The sequence below is a fragment of the Gobio gobio genome, assembly GCF_949357685.1.
Source record: "Gobio gobio genome assembly, chromosome: 8".
In the NCBI taxonomy this organism is placed as follows: domain Eukaryota; kingdom Metazoa; phylum Chordata; class Actinopteri; order Cypriniformes; family Gobionidae; genus Gobio; species Gobio gobio.
In genome coordinates this window covers 58,288,888-58,296,387 of record NC_137114.1, presented here as the reverse complement: position 1 = coordinate 58,296,387, position 7,500 = coordinate 58,288,888, and the positions used below count along the sequence as shown (strand labels likewise).

General features: G+C 55.6%; 1 protein-coding gene across 1 annotated transcript in view; it reads left to right on the top strand.

Moving 5' to 3' along the window:
• LOC307130467 (solute carrier family 12 member 9) overlaps window positions 1-7,500 on the top strand; it is a 70,447-nt gene that overhangs the window by 16,738 nt on the left and 46,209 nt on the right. The gene's annotated exons all lie outside the window — the stretch shown is intronic.

Sequence of the window (7,500 nt, the reverse complement as noted above, 5' to 3'; positions counted from 1 at the left end):
TGAGGTGTGTGTTGAGGAGTGAGTTGAGGAGTGAGTTGAGGAGTGAGTTGAGGAGTGTGTTGAGGGGTGTGTTGAGGGGTGTGTTGAGGGGTGTGTTGAGGGGTGTGTTGAGGGGTGTGTTGAGGGGTGTGTTGAGGGGTGTGTTGAGGGGTGTGTTGACGGGTGTGTTGAGGAGTGTGTTGAGGGGTGTGTTGACGGGTGTGTTGACGGGTGTGTTGAGGAGTGTGTTGAGGTGTGTGTTGAGGTGAGTGTTGAGGGGTGTGTTGAGGAGTGTGTTGAGGTGTGTGTTGAGGAGTGTTGAGGAGTGTTGAGGGGTGTGTTGAGGTGTGTGTTGAGGAGTGTTGAGGGGTGTGTTGAGGGGTGTGTTGAGGAGTGTCGAGGGGTGTGTTGAGGAGTGTTGAGGGGTGTGTTGAGGGGTGTGTTGAGGGGTGTGTTGAGGGGTGTGTTGAGGAGTGTGTTGAGGAGTGTGTTGAGGGGTGTGTTGACGGGTGTGTTGAGGAGTGTGTTGAGGAGTGTGTTGAGGTGTGTGTTGAGGTGAGTGTTGAGGGGTGTGTTGAGGGGTGTGTTGAGGGGTGTGTTGAGGGGTGTGTTGACGGGTGTGTTGACGGGTGTGTTGAGGAGTGTGTTGAGGAGTGTCGAGGGGTGTGTTGAGGGGTGTGTTGAGGGGTGTGTTGAGGGGTGTGTTGAGGGGTGTGTTGAGGGGTGTGTTGAGGGGTGTGTTGACGGGTGTGTTGAGGAGTGTGTTGAGGAGTGTGTTGAGGAGTGTGTTGAGGTGTGTGTTGAGGAGTGTTGAGGAGTGTTGAGGGGTGTGTTGAGGAGTGTCGAGGGGTGTGTTGAGGGGTGTGTTGAGGGGTGTGTTGAGGGGTGTGTTGACGGGTGTGTTGACGGGTGTGTTGAGGAGTGTGTTGAGGAGTGTGTTGAGGTGTGTGTTGAGGAGTGTTGAGGTGTGTGTTGAGGTGTGTGTTGAGGGGTGTGTTGAGGGGTGTGTTGAGGAGTGTGTTGAGGAGTGTTGAGGGGTGTGTTGAGGGGTGTGTTGAGGGGTGTGTTGAGGGGTGTGTTGAGGGGTGTGTTGACGGGTGTGTTGACGGGTGTGTTGAGGAGTGTGTTGAGGAGTGTGTTGAGGAGTGTGTTGAGGAGTGTGTTGAGGGGTGTGTTGAGGGGTGTGTTGAGGGGTGTGTTGAGGGGTGTGTTGAGGGGTGTGTTGAGGGGTGTGTTGAGGGGTGTGTTGAGGGGTGTGTTGAGGGGTGTGTTGACGGGTGTGTTGACGGGTGTGTTGAGGAGTGTGTTGAGGAGTGTGTTGAGGAGTGTGTTGAGGAGTGTGTTGAGGGGTGTGTTGAGGGGTGTGTTGAGGTGTGTGTTGAGGGGTGTGTTGAGGGGTGTGTTGAGGGGTGTGTTGACGGGTGTGTTGACGGGTGTGTTGAGGAGTGTGTTGAGGTGTGTGTTGAGGAGTGTGTTGAGGGGTGTGTTGAGGGGTGTGTTGACGGGTGTGTTGAGGAGTGTGTTGAGGTGTGTGTTGAGGAGTGTTGAGAGGTGTGTTGAGGGGTGTGTTGAGGGGTGTGTTGAGGGGTGTGTTGACGGGTGTGTTGACGGGTGTGTTGACGGGTGTGTTGAGGAGTGTGTTGAGGAGTGTGTTGAGGAGTGTCGAGGGGTGTGTTGAGGGGTGTGTTGAGGGGTGTGTTGACGGGTGTGTTGAGGAGTGTGTTGAGGAGTGTGTTGAGGAGTGTGTTGAGGGGTGTGTTGACGGGTGTGTTGACGGGTGTGTTGAGGAGTGTGTTGAGGAGTGTGTTGAGGAGTGTCGAGGGGTGTGTTGAGGGGTGTGTTGAGGGGTGTGTTGACGGGTGTGTTGAGGAGTGTGTTGAGGAGTGTGTTGAGGAGTGTGTTGAGGTGTGTGTTGAGGAGTGTTGAGGAGTGTTGAGGGGTGTGTTGAGGAGTGTCGAGGGGTGTGTTGAGGGGTGTGTTGAGGGGTGTGTTGACGGGTGTGTTGAGGAGTGTGTTGAGGAGTGTGTTGAGGAGTGTGTTGAGGTGTGTGTTGAGGTGTGTGTTGAGGAGTGTTGAGGTGTGTGTTGAGGTGTGTGTTGAGGGGTGTGTTGAGGGGTGTGTTGAGGGGTGTGTTGAGGAGTGTGTTGAGGGGTGTGTTGAGGGGTGTGTTGAGGGGTGTGTTGAGGGGTGTGTTGAGGGGTGTGTTGAGGGGTGTGTTGAGGGGTGTGTTGAGGGGTGTGTTGAGGGGTGTGTTGACGGGTGTGTTGACGGGTGTGTTGAGGGGTGTGTTGAGGGTGTGTTGAGGGGTGTGTTGAGGGGTGTGTTGAGGGGTGTGTTGAGGGGTGTGTTGAGGGGTGTGTTGACGGGTGTGTTGAGGAGTGTGTTGAGGAGTGTGTTGAGGAGTGTGTTGAGGTGTGTGTTGAGGAGTGTGTTGAGGAGTGTGTTGAGGAGTGTGTTGAGGTGTGTGTTGAGGGGTGTGTTGAGGGGTTTGTTGAGGGGTGTGTTGAGGGGTGTGTTGAGGGGTGTGTTGAGGGTTGTGTTGAGGGGTGTGTTGAGGGGTGTGTTGAGGGGTGTGTTGAGGGGTGTGTTGACGGGTGTGTTGACGGGTGTGTTGAGGAGTGTGTTGAGGAGTGTGTTGAGGGGTGTGTTGAGGGGTGTGTTGAGGGGTGTGTTGAGGGTGTGTTGAGGGGTGTGTTGAGGGGTGTGTTGAGGGGTGTGTTGAGGGGTGTGTTGAGGAGTGTGTTGAGGAGTGTGTTGAGGAGTGTTGAGGGGTGTGTTGAGGGGTGTGTTGAGGGGTGTGTTGACGGGTGTGTTGACGGGTGTGTTGAGGAGTGTGTTGAGGAGTGTGTTGAGGAGTGTGTTGAGGAGTGTGCTGAGGAGTGTGTTGAGGAGTGTGTTGAGGAGTGTGTTGAGGAGTGTCGAGGGGTGTGTCGAGGGGTGTGTCGAGGGGTGTGTCGAGGGGTGTGTTGACGAGTGTGTTGAGGGGTGTGTTGAGGGGTGTGTTGAGGGGTGTGTTGAGGGGTGTGTTGAGGGGTGTGTTGAGGAGTGTGTTGAGGAGTGTGTTGAGGAGTGTTGAGGGGTGTGTTGAGGGGTGTGTTGAGGGGTGTGTTGAGGGGTGTGTTGAGGGGTGTGTTGACGGGTGTGTTGAGGAGTGTGTTGAGGAGTGTGTTGAGGTGTGTGTTGAGGGGTGTGTTGAGGGGTGTGTTGAGGGGTGTGTTGAGGGGTGTGTTGACGGGTGTGTTGAGGAGTGTGTTGAGGTGTGTGTTGAGGAGTGTTGAGGGGTGTGTTGAGGGGTGTGTTGAGGAGTGTTGAGGTGTGTGTTGAGGTGTGTGTTGAGGGGTGTGTTGAGGGGTGTGTTGAGGAGTGTGTTGAGGAGTGTTGAGGGGTGTGTTGAGGGGTGTGTTGAGGGGTGTGTTGAGGGGTGTGTTGAGGGGTGTGTTGACGGGTGTGTTGACGGGTGTGTTGAGGAGTGTGTTGAGGAGTGTGTTGAGGAGTGTGTTGAGGAGTGTGTTGAGGGGTGTGTTGAGGGGTGTGTTGAGGGGTGTGTTGAGGGGTGTGTTGAGGGGTGTGTTGAGGGGTGTGTTGAGGGGTGTGTTGAGGGGTGTGTTGAGGGGTGTGTTGACGGGTGTGTTGACGGGTGTGTTGAGGAGTGTGTTGAGGAGTGTGTTGAGGAGTGTGTTGAGGAGTGTGTTGAGGGGTGTGTTGAGGTGTGTGTTGAGGGGTGTGTTGAGGGGTGTGTTGAGGGGTGTGTTGACGGGTGTGTTGACGGGTGTGTTGAGGAGTGTGTTGAGGTGTGTGTTGAGGAGTGTGTTGAGGGGTGTGTTGAGGGGTGTGTTGACGGGTGTGTTGAGGAGTGTGTTGAGGTGTGTGTTGAGGAGTGTTGAGAGGTGTGTTGAGGGGTGTGTTGAGGGGTGTGTTGAGGGGTGTGTTGACGGGTGTGTTGACGGGTGTGTTGACGGGTGTGTTGAGGAGTGTGTTGAGGAGTGTGTTGAGGAGTGTCGAGGGGTGTGTTGAGGGGTGTGTTGAGGGGTGTGTTGACGGGTGTGTTGAGGAGTGTGTTGAGGAGTGTGTTGAGGAGTGTGTTGAGGGGTGTGTTGACGGGTGTGTTGACGGGTGTGTTGAGGAGTGTGTTGAGGAGTGTGTTGAGGAGTGTCGAGGGGTGTGTTGAGGGGTGTGTTGAGGGGTGTGTTGACGGGTGTGTTGAGGAGTGTGTTGAGGAGTGTGTTGAGGAGTGTGTTGAGGTGTGTGTTGAGGAGTGTTGAGGAGTGTTGAGGGGTGTGTTGAGGAGTGTCGAGGGGTGTGTTGAGGGGTGTGTTGAGGGGTGTGTTGACGGGTGTGTTGAGGAGTGTGTTGAGGAGTGTGTTGAGGAGTGTGTTGAGGTGTGTGTTGAGGTGTGTGTTGAGGAGTGTTGAGGTGTGTGTTGAGGTGTGTGTTGAGGGGTGTGTTGAGGGGTGTGTTGAGGGGTGTGTTGAGGAGTGTGTTGAGGGGTGTGTTGAGGGGTGTGTTGAGGGGTGTGTTGAGGGGTGTGTTGAGGGGTGTGTTGAGGGGTGTGTTGAGGGGTGTGTTGAGGGGTGTGTTGAGGGGTGTGTTGACGGGTGTGTTGACGGGTGTGTTGAGGGGTGTGTTGAGGGGTGTGTTGAGGGGTGTGTTGAGGGGTGTGTTGAGGGGTGTGTTGAGGGGTGTGTTGAGGGGTGTGTTGACGGGTGTGTTGAGGAGTGTGTTGAGGAGTGTGTTGAGGAGTGTGTTGAGGTGTGTGTTGAGGAGTGTGTTGAGGAGTGTGTTGAGGAGTGTGTTGAGGTGTGTGTTGAGGGGTGTGTTGAGGGGTTTGTTGAGGGGTGTGTTGAGGGGTGTGTTGAGGGGTGTGTTGAGGGTTGTGTTGAGGGGTGTGTTGAGGGGTGTGTTGAGGGGTGTGTTGAGGGGTGTGTTGACGGGTGTGTTGACGGGTGTGTTGAGGAGTGTGTTGAGGAGTGTGTTGAGGGGTGTGTTGAGGGGTGTGTTGAGGGGTGTGTTGAGGGGTGTGTTGAGGGGTGTGTTGAGGGGTGTGTTGAGGGGTGTGTTGAGGGGTGTGTTGAGGAGTGTGTTGAGGAGTGTGTTGAGGAGTGTTGAGGGGTGTGTTGAGGGGTGTGTTGAGGGGTGTGTTGACGGGTGTGTTGACGGGTGTGTTGAGGAGTGTGTTGAGGAGTGTGTTGAGGAGTGTGTTGAGGAGTGTGCTGAGGAGTGTGTTGAGGAGTGTGTTGAGGAGTGTGTTGAGGAGTGTCGAGGGGTGTGTCGAGGGGTGTGTCGAGGGGTGTGTCGAGGGGTGTGTTGACGAGTGTGTTGAGGGGTGTGTTGAGGGGTGTGTTGAGGGGTGTGTTGAGGGGTGTGTTGAGGGGTGTGTTGAGGAGTGTGTTGAGGAGTGTGTTGAGGAGTGTTGAGGGGTGTGTTGAGGGGTGTGTTGAGGGGTGTGTTGAGGGGTGTGTTGAGGGGTGTGTTGACGGGTGTGTTGAGGAGTGTGTTGAGGAGTGTGTTGAGGTGTGTGTTGAGGGGTGTGTTGAGGGGTGTGTTGAGGGGTGTGTTGAGGGGTGTGTTGACGGGTGTGTTGAGGAGTGTGTTGAGGTGTGTGTTGAGGAGTGTTGAGGGGTGTGTTGAGGGGTGTGTTGAGGAGTGTGTTGAGGAGTGTTGAGGAGTGTGTTGAGGGGTGTGTTGAGGAGTGTGTTGAGGTGTGTGTTGAGGAGTGTTGAGGGGTGTGTTGAGGGGTGTGTTGAGGAGTGTGTTGAGGAGTGTTGAGGAGTGTGTTGAGGGGTGTGTTGAGGGGTGTGTTGACGGGTGTGTTGAGGAGTGTGTTGAGGAGTGTGTTGAGGAGTGTTGAGGGGTGTGTTGAGGGATGTGTTGAGGAGTGTGTTGAGGGGTGCGTTGAGGGGTGCGTTGAGGGGTGCGTTGAGGAGTTTTGAGGAGTTTTGAGGAGTGTGTTGAGGAGTGTGTTGAGGAGTGTGTTGAGGAGTGTGTTGAGGAGTGTGTTGAGGAGTGTGTTGAGGGGTGTGTTGAGGGGTGTGTTGAGGAGTGTGTTGAGGGGTGTGTTGAGGGGTGTGTTGAGGAGTGTGTTGAGGGGTGTTTTGAGGGGTGTGTTGAGGAGTGTGTTGAGGGGTGTGTTGAGGGGTATGTTGAGGAGTTTTGAGGGGTGTGTTGAGGAGTGTCGAGGGGTGTGTTGAGGAGAGTGTCGAGGAGAGTGTCGAGGAGTGTGTCGAGGAGTGTGTTGAGGGGTGTCGAGGAGTGTGTCGAGGAGTGTGTTGAGGAGTGTGTTGAGGAGTGTGTTGAGGAGTGTGTTGAGGAGTGTGTTGAGGAGTGTGTTGAGGAGTGTGTCGAGGAGTGTGTCGAGGAGTGTGTCGAGGAGTGTGTCGAGGAGTGTGTCGAGGAGTGTTGAGGAGTGTGTTGAGGAGTGTGTTGAGGAGTGTTGAGGAGTGTGTTGAGGAGTGTGTTGAGGAGTGTTGAGGAGTGTGTTGAGGAGTGTGTTGAGGAGTGTGTTGAGGAGTGTGTTGAGGAGTGTGTCGTCGAGGAGTGTGTCGGGGAGTGTGTCGGGGAGTGTGTCGGGGAGTGTGTCGAGGAGTGTGTCGAGGAGTGTGTCGAGGAGTGTGTCGAGGAGTGTGTCGAGGAGTGTGTCGGGGAGTGTGTCGGGGAGTGTGTCGGGGAGTGTGTCGAGGGGTGTGTCGAGGGGTGTGTCGAGGGGTGTGTCGAGAGGTGTGTCGAGGGGTGTGTCGAGGGGTGTGTCGAGGAGTGTGTCGAGGAGTGTGTCGAGGAGTGTGTCGAGGAGTGTGTCGAGGAGTGTGTCGAGGAGTGTGTCGAGGAGTGTGTCGAGGAGTGTGTCGAGGAGTGTGTCGGGGGGTGTGTCGAGGGGTGTGTCGAGGAGTGTGTCGGGGAGTGTGTCGGGGAGTGTGTCGGGGAGTGTGTCGAGGGGTGTGTCGAGGGGTGTGTCGAGGAGTGTGTCGAGGAGTGTGTCGAGGGGTGTGTCGAGGGGTGTGTCGAGGGGTGTGTCGAGGGGTGTGTCGAGGAGTGTGTCGAGGAGTGTGTCGAGGAGTGTGTCGAGGAGTGTGTCGAGGAGTGTGTCGAGGAGTGTGTCGAGGAGTGTGTCGAGGTGTGTGTCGAGGAGTGTTGAGGAGTGTTGAGGAGTGTTGAGGAGTGTGTTGAGGAGTGTGTCGAGGAGTGTGTCGAGGAGTGTGTCGAGGTGTGTGTCGAGGAGTGTGTTGAGGAGTGTGTTGAGGAGTGTTGAGGAGTGTGTCGAGGAGTGTGTCGAGGAGTGTGTCGAGGTGTGTGTCGAGGAGTGTGTTGAGGAGTGTGTCGAGGAGTTAGTCGAGGAGTGTTGAGGAGTGTGTTGAGGAGTGTGTTGAGGAGTGTGTCGAGGAGTGTGTCGAGGAGTGTGTCGAGGAGTTAGTCGAGGAGTGTTGAGGAGTGTGTCGAGGAGTGTGTCGAGGAGTGTGTCGAGGAGTGTGTCGAGGAGTGTGTCGAGGAGTGTGTCGAGGTGTGTGTCGAGGAGTGTGTTGAGGAGTG